Raw genomic sequence first — 10,586 nt, forward strand, 5'->3', positions numbered from 1 at the left:
CTTGTATGTGTTCACATACTTGGCCAATAAAGCTGATTCTGATTTTGATACACTACTTATTAAGTAATATTTGAAGATCTGTACTTAAGATAACTTTTTTTTTTCTATCAAGACTTTATCTTTTACTCTGCTACATATAAATATTAAAAATATACTTTCTACTCTGTTACTTTGATGTTTGCCCCCTAGTTAGTTTTTACAAATGAAAATATAAATATATAAGGTTTCATGTTATGTGTTTTTCTTCTGTACTGCTGCTTTCTTTCCTCACTATGGATGTACAGGATCATCTATCTTGACCTTTGTGTTGATTGTGCTCTTTATAAGCTCCTGTTGACATTTTATAACTGTACATTTTTGTGTGAAAATTCAATAAAATTATTTTTGATGGGGAGAAAAAACAAATGTAATGGGATTTTGTGGAATTGGCGTGTCTGAGAGGACGAGAAGAACAACGTACGCTACTCCTGAAGATCAGAGGTAAGGGCAGGGCGGCAGAGATCGACATGACTACCTCTGCAGTCAACATTGATGAGGAAGACACGGAAACATGAACACACTGACGGCATCTCCTTCAGTAGAAGACAACAGTCACCTGTGATCATACCTGGCATCAATGTTTGGCTACCATGGGATGGGGGAAAATCCTGAAACATCCAGAGGGAGGTGCCACGAGATAAAGGCACTTCATAACTCTCCATCCAACCATGATTGATTGTTTTGCTGATTTGTTTATGTGTACTTTAAAACTTGTACTTAATGTGTATTTTATAAGATACTTTTGATACTTGAGTACATTTAATGTAAGCAACTTTAAGACTTACTGAAGTGATTTTCTTGTGGGTGACTTTAACTTTGTCATTTTCAGTTATGTATTTGTACTTTTACTTAAATAAGTTTGATATACACTACTGCAAGCCATCCTCTGTCATTGTAGCAGGGGATTGATCAGTGTATGGAGAAACATGTAGTTAATATCCACAGAGTAAATTGTGTCACTAAAAGCCTTTGGTTTCATTGTGTTCTCAGGTGACTCGGGTATCTGCACCAACCGCAGAGCTCAGCGCAGTTGAGGATGCATCCTGCTCACGTGCTCCTGTTGAACAAGTATGTTTCTTCTGACTCAGTTTAGTCATTTCAAACACCTGCAGCATACTCAACACATTGTCTTTAAACAAAAGGTTATTTATTAAAACAAAACACTAGGTGGCGCACTTCATTTCACTTATCTTGAACATCATGTGTCAACAGCTGCCTCAGACCCCTTCACCCACCAAACACACCTGGACGATTGCAGACACACTCAGCCCCTTTCAATCTCCAGCTAGGAAGGTACAGTATGTTTCTCACCTCCTTTTCAGTGACATCACTGTGTCACTTCCACATTCTCTAAACTTGCTGTTTACTATCAGATGATGAAAACTGGACCACCCCCAGCAACATCCTCCATCATCCTGGACGATGCACCCTCCTGCTCCCACGACCCAGTTGGAAAGGTGTGTTTCCACCACGCACAGTTGACACACATACACATTCACAAGTCACCTTATCTACATCTAGACAACAACTACATCCACTAAAACAAGCACTAAAAGCATTCACACTCATAATTTATCAATATATTGATATGTCTTTTGTAACATGTGTTACAGTTTGGCACAGTTTAATTTTTAGTTGGATAAATCTGTGTGTGCCTGGTTGGCCATGAACAACATGTAGTGTTTGGTGCTGTGACATCAAAGTTTGTGTTCCATATCATATGTGTATATATATATATATATAAAAATATGTGTGTGTGTGTGTATGTATATATGTTAATATGGAAGTACATTGCAGTCACTTACGTAATGTTCACTTTTTTTTGAGTAAATATTTCTGTTTTTCTTAGTAATTAATTTTTTGGTCTGTTTTTTTTCGAATGAATGCAATGCACTTCTGTATTTTCAAGGTGTAGAAGTAAAAATATGAACAGAGTAAATTGTGTCACTAAAAGCCTTTGGTGTCATTGGTTCATTGTGTTCACAGGTGACTCAGGCAGCTGCACCCACCGGAGAGCCCAGCGCAGTGAAGGATGCAGCCTCCTGCTCAAGTTCTCCTGTTGAACCAGTATGTTTCTTCTGACACAGTTTAGTCATTTCAAACACCTGCAGCATACTCAACACATTGTCTTTAAACGAAAGGTTATGTATTAAAACAAAACACTAGGTGGCGCGCTTCATTTCACTTATATTGAACATCATGTGTCAACAGCTACCTGAAACCCCTTCACCAACCACACCGACCTGGACATTGCCACATGGAATCAGCCCCTTATTGTCTCCAGCTAGAAAGGTACAGTTTCTCACCTCCTGCTCAGTGACATCACCGTGTCACTTCCATGTTTTCTAAACTTGCTGTTGTTTACTATCAGATGATGAAAACTGGAACACCACCAGGAAAATCATCAATCCTGCTGGACGATGAACCCTCCTGCTCCCATGACCCAATTGGAATTGTAAGTTTCCATCATGCACAGTTGATGCACACACACACAAATGCTTGCATTCACATCTACTGTGTGTGTATAAAGGTGTAGAAATAAATATACAGAAGAGTATTAAAAAAAACAGATTGCAAAGAAACTGTAACACTGTTAAATATATGCTGTATAATAAAACTCTTTTAAAAATGATAATGACTTCAATAAAAAATGTGTTTGCAGTAAGTTCTCCTTTGACAAAATAGTACAAAAGAAGTTGGTACTGTGGCAGAGGGATAATTTACTTTGGTAAAAGTTTGGACTTTCTTTTACCATGTATGTTTATAACTGTAATTATAATAATCCTCCATATTTCTTTTCAGGCTTCAGCCAGGCGGGAGGAGCATTCCCTGAGGGCGACGCATTCGCAGAACGACTCAAGGTACACGTCGTTCTCGAGAAATCATCAGTGTACCTGCATTGCTTTAACCTTCCTGGCCTTTCAAAGTGAAGACGTGCACTTCACCACACCTCACCTCGACCGAGTTCTCGAACAGGGAGATTCGCTCTATGTTGCTATTAAGCAACAGCTCCTGTTCGAGAAAAGGTTCCATAGCAACCACCTGGCTGTTGAAGAACTGCCCCGCCAAGTTCTCACAGATGAAAACATCTACGGTGTGCGCTTGTCTGATGTGAGGTGTGGCTATCTGAAGGCACAAGTCAACAGCCCAGGAAGGAAGCAATGGTGGCTGCCCCTGGCTAAACAGCTGAAGTGTCTCTCTAGAGATGTTAGCCTCGCTTTGCTCCTCGTCTCTCCCGAGTGCTTTGCGGTGTTTCGCACCCGATCAGGTCAGTATGGCATCTTTGATTCTCATTCAAGGAGTGCCAGAGGTTTGCCTTCCCCAAGTGGAAGAGCAATCATGATGACGTTCACCCACCTCCATGGTCTGGTCAACCACATCCACAGGCTTTTCAGGGAGCGCAGTGCTTATGCCAGCTATGAGTTTGTGCCTCTTTCTTTTGAAAGAGAAGTGGCCTCACCACGACCACCCCCACAGAGCAACGTGACAGCAGATGTCACAGAGAGCAATGTGGAGGACGCACCTCAACCTGCAGCACCCAAACTGTGTGAGGAGGACCAAGACCATGTGAGCAGTGTGGAGGACTTACCTCAACCTGAAGCACCCAAACTGTGTGAGGAGGACCAAGAGCAAGTGAGCAGTGTGGAGGACTCCCCTCAATCTGAAGCACACAACATATGTGAGGAGGACCACGATCAACAGAGAGGCACATTTCAAGAACAGCCAGAAATCAAAACATCAAAGGCAGCACCAAATCTTAGCAAACTAAGTAAAAAACGGCGACAAAAAGCTAAACGCAGAGCGTGCAAAGAGGAACAAACACAACCTCAAAAGTCCACAGCTCGGACAAGAAAACTTCAAAGTCAAAAAACCAAATATGCCACCTGCCCAGAATTTCGGGTGAAAAAGAAGCGAGCTGTGAAAACCAAGTATGTGGAAGACCGTCACTTCCACAAACAGAGACTGTTGTCATCCAAGAGGTATTATGCCAAGCCTCATGTTCAAGACAAAAAGAAAAAAAACCTGGTCCGAAGATACAAAATGGATCCTGATTATCAGCGCACACAGAAGAAATTCATGGCTCACAGATACAGAGATCCTGATTTTCAGAGCAGACACAAAAAACACATGGCTCGGAAATACAAAACCAATCCTGATGTCAGCGAGAGCAAGAAGGCATACAACACAAGAAGGTATGCACGTGACCAGAGGTACAGGCTCAAAAAGATGACAACTGTTCACACAAGATATCACAGCGACCCTGACTTCAGACTGCACCATATTCGGAGCTGTGCCCAACACCGGAGAAACAAGTTGGCTTCAAATGCAACCTTTCAAATGCATTACAGGTTGCAGCGTGCACTCAAAATAAAAGAAAAATACAAGCACTTCAGACACCGCCAGCAGAAACCGGCCAAGCCTGTTGTCGACCCTGTGATGGAAGCGGCGATATTTGCATTCCGCGAGACCATTCGCCAGGGACCCACACGTGTCTGCACAGTCTGCCACCGACTCCTCTTTCCCAATCAAGTCAAGCAGTGCAACAGATCCAAGTATGTGAAAAACACCCGTGTGGCATCTGCTTGCTTGACGGGTAAGTATGTTCACGTGTGTGGCGGCGAATGCTCAGTGCCTTGCACCGTTCCAGAGGAGAGACTGCAGGAGTGGATCTGCCCTACTTGTGACGGACACCTGACGAGAGGACAGATGCCATCCATGGCCGTAGCCAACAAGCTGGAGTTAGCGCCCATCCCCCCCGAGCTAGCTGATCTGAATGTGCTTGAAAGGCAGTTGATTGCAAAAATCCTGCCTTTTGCGAAGATTGTTGCCTTGCCCAAAGGTCAGCAGAGAGCAGTGCGCGGTGCTGTCGTGTGTGTGCCGTCGGAGGTGGAAAAAACTGTCAACTGTCTCCCAAGACCCAACCCTGAAGCCCAGCTGCTGCAGGTCAAGCTGAAGAGACACATCAAGTACAAAGGTCATCAACACTTCTACACGGTCAACATGAAGAGTGTGCTAGCTGGACTAGCAACACTGAAGGAGACGCACTCTGAATATCATGAGATCAAGATCGACGAGAGTGCGACCTTTGAAAGTCTTCATGATGACCGTGAAGAAGAGGACCAAGTACAGGTGAGTCAGTCTGAAGCTGCTGCACAGCCCCAGCAGAGCAACGCTTCAGAGGGAGATAAGGAAGACGTTGCACCCACTTCGGCGACAGGTGAACAGGAGCAGCTCAGACCCGGGTTGGCCCTGGACACCTGCATGCAGCCCCCTGACATAGCACAGGAAATACTCTCCTACGGTAGTGGGATATTTAGTATTGCCCCCGCCCAGGGCAACAAACCCGTAGGCTTTTTTACCATTCCCAAATTGGAATCCATGGCATTTCCTGTGCAGTTTCCAACAGGACAAAACACGTTGGACGAAATTAGAGCCATCAAATTGTCACCAAGTATTTATTTCAACGTAAGACTGTTTTCCGCCGACTTCAGATTCGCAGGCGACCAGTCTTACCTTTTCTTTGCCCAGTTTGTCACCGAAACTCATTTGGCTAACAGCAGCATGTCCATCCAAATGCGCAAAGGCAAGACCAAGTCAAAAGATGGTCGCCGGATTTCCAACCGCATGCTGCAGGACAAAAATGAAGTGGAAAAATTGATCCAAAATCAGGACGTGACCCGCTTCATGCAGCCCCTGAGAGGAACTCCAGCTTATTGGAACAAAACGCTGAAGGACCTCCACGCCATGGCCAGACAGTTGGGCAAGCCAACATTCTTCCTTACGTTTTCAGCTGCCGAAATGAGGTGGCCTGAAGTCATAGAGGGTATCAAAGCTCAACAGGGTGAAGGTGTGCATTTTTCTGAGCTGGACTGGAACGCCAAGTGTGACATTCTCCGGAGTAATCCTGTCACTGTCATGCGGATGTTTGAGAAGAGAGTGGACGCGCTCATGACGAGCCTGATCATGTCTCCTGCTCAACCCATCGGTGAAGTGATGGATTACTTCTATCGTGTGGAGTTTCAAGCACGAGGAAGCCCACACATACACATGCTGGTGTGGATCAAAGACGCACCAGTGTTGGGAGAATGCATGGACGAGGATGTGTACCGATTTGTCGACCGTTATATATCGTGCGAGAAGCCCGACCCAGACGTGGACCCCGAACTGCACAAAATTGTTTCTGAGGTGCAAGTGCACAGCAGAAACCACTCCAAATCGTGCAAGAAGGGCAATGTGGAGTGCAGATTCGGGTTCCCTAAATTGCCCATGGACCGAACCATCCTGACGTACGACACCCCCAGCCCCGAGGAAGAGGAGGACAAAGACGGTGACAATGACGGTGGAAAGGATGACCGTGAGGAGGAGAGCAGGCGTGGTAAGGAAGCCAAAAGTGCTGGCAAAAAGAAGGCCGCACTTGTGAAAAAACAAAAAGAGGCCCGGGACAAACTGAAGCCACTGAGGAACCTGCTGTGCGATCCCAACGCTTCATTCGACACCTTGACGGAGCTGCTTGAGAAGTGCAATCTCACTCATGAGCAATACTTGGATGCTGTGTTTGATCTGACAATCGGAAGTGTGCTTTACATCAAACGCCGCCCCAACGATTGTTGGATCAACGCGTACAATCCGGTGTTGCTCAGGGCATGGAACGCCAACATGGACATCCAGTATGTCATCGACGACTACAGCTGCATGGCATACATGATGTCCTACCTGTCCAAACCTGAGCACGAGATGACCGAGCACCTCAAGTCAGTCGTCGGTGACGTGAAGAAGAGGAACGTCAACGAGCGCGACGAGATGAAGCTGATCATGCAGGCCTACTCCAAACACCGAGAGGTCAGCGCTCAGGAGGCCGTGGCGCGGACATGCAGCTTGCCTTTGAAGAAATGCACCCGGAATGTTGTCTTTGTCCAGACTGATGACAATGCTCTGAAAATGAGTCACCCGATGAGCCGCTTGAAGAACATGTCACCAGAGGCAGAGGAAGTGTGGATGTCCGGTGTGCCAGAGAAATACGAGGTAAGACCCGCTGCACCTGAGTTTGAATTCATGTGTTTGGCTGAATTTGCCTCAGAGTACAGAATTCTCTACGGCCGCCAGACTGAAGGCAAACGAGCACTTCCTCTCCAAAACGACAAAGGCTTCATTCAGAAACGGACCAAAGGCAAGTGTGCTGTCATCAGGTTCCCTCGCTTCTCCGAGAAAAAACAGCCCGAGAAGCATTACCGACGCCTGCTCAAGCTTTATTTTCCTCACCGGTCGGACAAAGACCTGACGAGCGAGACGTGCCCGACGTACGAGCACTTCTACAAAAGCGGCCGCAAGTGGGATCTGGGAGTCAAGAGTATCGTGGACAACAACATGAAGCGATACGAAGGCTATGGCAGGCAAGTGAACAATGCACTGGACAAGATGCGACAGATGGGCCCGACTCTGAACGCGTGGAACACCTTTGCGCCAGAGGTTGAAGTCGATCGCGTCGAGTGCATTGAGCAGCGGCAGCACATTGATCGCAGCGACGACGAGGACGAAGAGGACGGGGTGCCCGACTACCACGTGGACCCCAAGAGCAGCGCGGGCGTCCCGGGTATAGTTGTGCCAAAGTTAAGCCCAGACTTTGTGCGCAAAATGTACCAAAGCCTCAACCAAACGCAAGCCTCCGTCTTCTACACTGTGCGTGAGTGGTGCCTGAAACGTGTTTGGGGTGATGATCCCGAACAGTTTTTCTACCTCGTCTCTGGCGGAGCTGGCTGTGGCAAATCCCACCTGATCAAGTCAGTACACCAGGAAGCCACCAAGATCCTGCGCCAGCTGCCCAAAATCCGCGACCTCGCCGACATGTCCCAGCCCACTGTGTTGCTCACAGCATTCACTGGCACGGCGGCGTTCAACATCTTGGGTAAAACCTTGCACTCCATCCTGAAGCTGCCAAGGAACCTGAAGCCGCCATACCAGGGCCTTGGGAACGCACTGGACGAGGTGAGAGCGACGCTGGCGAACGCGGAGATTCTCGTCATCGACGAGATCTCGATGGTTTCCAAGGAACTGTTTGCCTACGTCCACTGGAGACTCCAGCAGATCAAAGGCAACAGGAAACCATTTGGAGGGATGTCTGTTCTGGCAGTGGGAGACTTTTACCAGTTGCCACCCCCCGGTAAAGCCAAACCACTGTGCGTGTACGAGGAGACTGTGTTGGATCTCTGGAAAGATTACTTCCAGATGGTCAATCTCACAGAGATCATGCGCCAGAAAGACGACCTCGCGTTCGCACAGCTGCTCAACAGGATTAGGGTGAAGCCAAAGACGGAGCCACTCGCCAGTGAAGACGGAGCCTTGCTCGCCACAGTCGTCGCTGACGTCAGTGATTGTCCACCTCAAGCGTTGCACATTTTTGCGACGAACAAAGAGGTGGACGCCCACAATGCCGCCACAGTCGCTGCCTTGCACCAAGACATCGTGGACATTCCGGCAGACGACTACAAGAAAGATCCCCGGACTGGATGCATGCAGGCCTATGCGCAGCCCGTCAAGGGCGGCAAAAGAGACCTGCCTGACGTCTTGCAAGCCGCTGCGGGAGTGCGCGTCATGGTCACGAGAAATCTCGACGTCGAAGATGGACTCGTCAATGGGACGTTTGGAACGATCGCACACATTGTGACCAGACCCGGATCGCACGGAAAGACGACCGTGACGCTGCTTGGACTCCAACTGGACAATCCTTCGGCGGGTCAGAGATTCCGGAAAAAGATCCTGGGGCCATCTGACAATCTGGCCTACATTGAAAAATGGGAGGAAAAAATGAGTCACAAGAGAATGGTGCGACGACAGTTCCCGATGAAGCTGGCCTTTGCATGCACGGCCCACAAAGTGCAAGGCATGACCCTACAGTCGGCGGTGGTAAGTTTGAAGCGCGTGTTTGAGCCCGGAATGGCCTATGTGGCCCTGAGTCGGACCACATCGCTTCAAGGACTGAACATCACCGACTTCGAGGAGAGTAAAATCTATGCAGATCCTGACATCACGTCTGCACTCGAGGGTATGAGGAGAGCTTCATTCCACGGTGTAATGCCACTCTTGCACCGCGTCCCATTGGCAGAGCAAACCATCTTAACGGTCATCCACCACAACACCGAAGGACTGACCTGTCACATGGACGACATCAGAGCCCATCATGAACTCAGGCTCGCTGATGTTTTCTGTGTGACAGAAACGCATTTGTCCGGATCCGTCGTGCCCCAGACGTTGCATTTGGACGGGTACAACATTTTCACGCGTAACAGACACACGTCGTACACACACTACACAGACATGGCTACGAAGGATGGAGGTGGGGTCGCAGTGTACTGTCGGAACAATCTTCGGGCCGAGGCCCGTCGATACATCCAAAACGTCACCGATCTGGAATTTGTTGTCGTCAAAGTTGAGGGACCAGTCAAAGCGTTAATCGCGACTGTGTACAAGCCTCCAAATTACAGTCTGGCCAAGTTCCTGCCAAATTTGCAAAGCCTCTTGGACAGTTTGGACATGATGAATCACCAGCCTGTGATTGTTTGTGGGGACTTTAACGAGGACCTACTTTCAGGAGGCAAGAAATCCATCAGAGAGGTGTTTCAGTCCAGAGGCTTTACACAACTAATAGCAACGGCAACGACGGAAAAGCAGACACTGCTCGACCACATCTACATCTCACAGCCACAAACATGCCTCCAGGCTGGTGTACTGCAAACATATTACAGTTATCACCAGCCAGTGTACTGTGTTTTGAATGTGTAAAACCAGCCAATACATACTGCGACATGTTTTATTATGAACTGTATATTGTGTATGTGTATATATTTATTTATTTATTTATTGTCCACAAATGTGGATCATTGTGTATGGGTGCAAGTAGAGGCATCTGGCATGTTCTCCATTGCTCCCATATTTTTAACTAACTTATTTGTGTTGATGATTGTAAATATGTGATTGTCCATGTATTGGTATGTATTGGCTGGTTATAGCGTGTGTCTGTATATGTTGTGTTTAATGACAAATTGTGTTGGCCCGATAATACAATGTCTTGTGTGGGGACTGGGGGTCGGGAGGGAATCGGCGACAAAGACAAGGCCGAAGGAGGAACCTGGACCCTCCATGAAGAAGTCCAGGTAACACACACACACACACACACACATTTGTTTTAACTTTTTTTTGGACGAAGAACCAACCAAGGACCAACAACAAAAACAAAGATAAGTATTATTTTCTATTCTTAAAAAAACATATCTAAAGTTTCATGTGTTTGACTTGAAATTGTCTCACTGGTATCTTTTGATTTTGTGTGTTTTAACAGATCCAAGGAAGACGACCTTCAAGAGGACGAACATCAAGGACCAACAACAAAAACAAAGATAAGTATTATTTTCTATTTAAAAAAAAACATATCTAAAGTTTCATGTGTTTCACTTGAAATTGTCTCACTGGTATCTTTTGATTTTGTGTGTTTTAACAGATCCAAGGAAGACACCTTCAAGAGGACGAACATCAAGGGCCAACAACAAAAACAA

This window comes from Solea senegalensis, unplaced genomic scaffold (genome assembly GCF_019176455.1).
Source record: "Solea senegalensis isolate Sse05_10M unplaced genomic scaffold, IFAPA_SoseM_1 scf7180000017807, whole genome shotgun sequence".
NCBI lineage: Eukaryota > Metazoa > Chordata > Actinopteri > Pleuronectiformes > Soleidae > Solea > Solea senegalensis.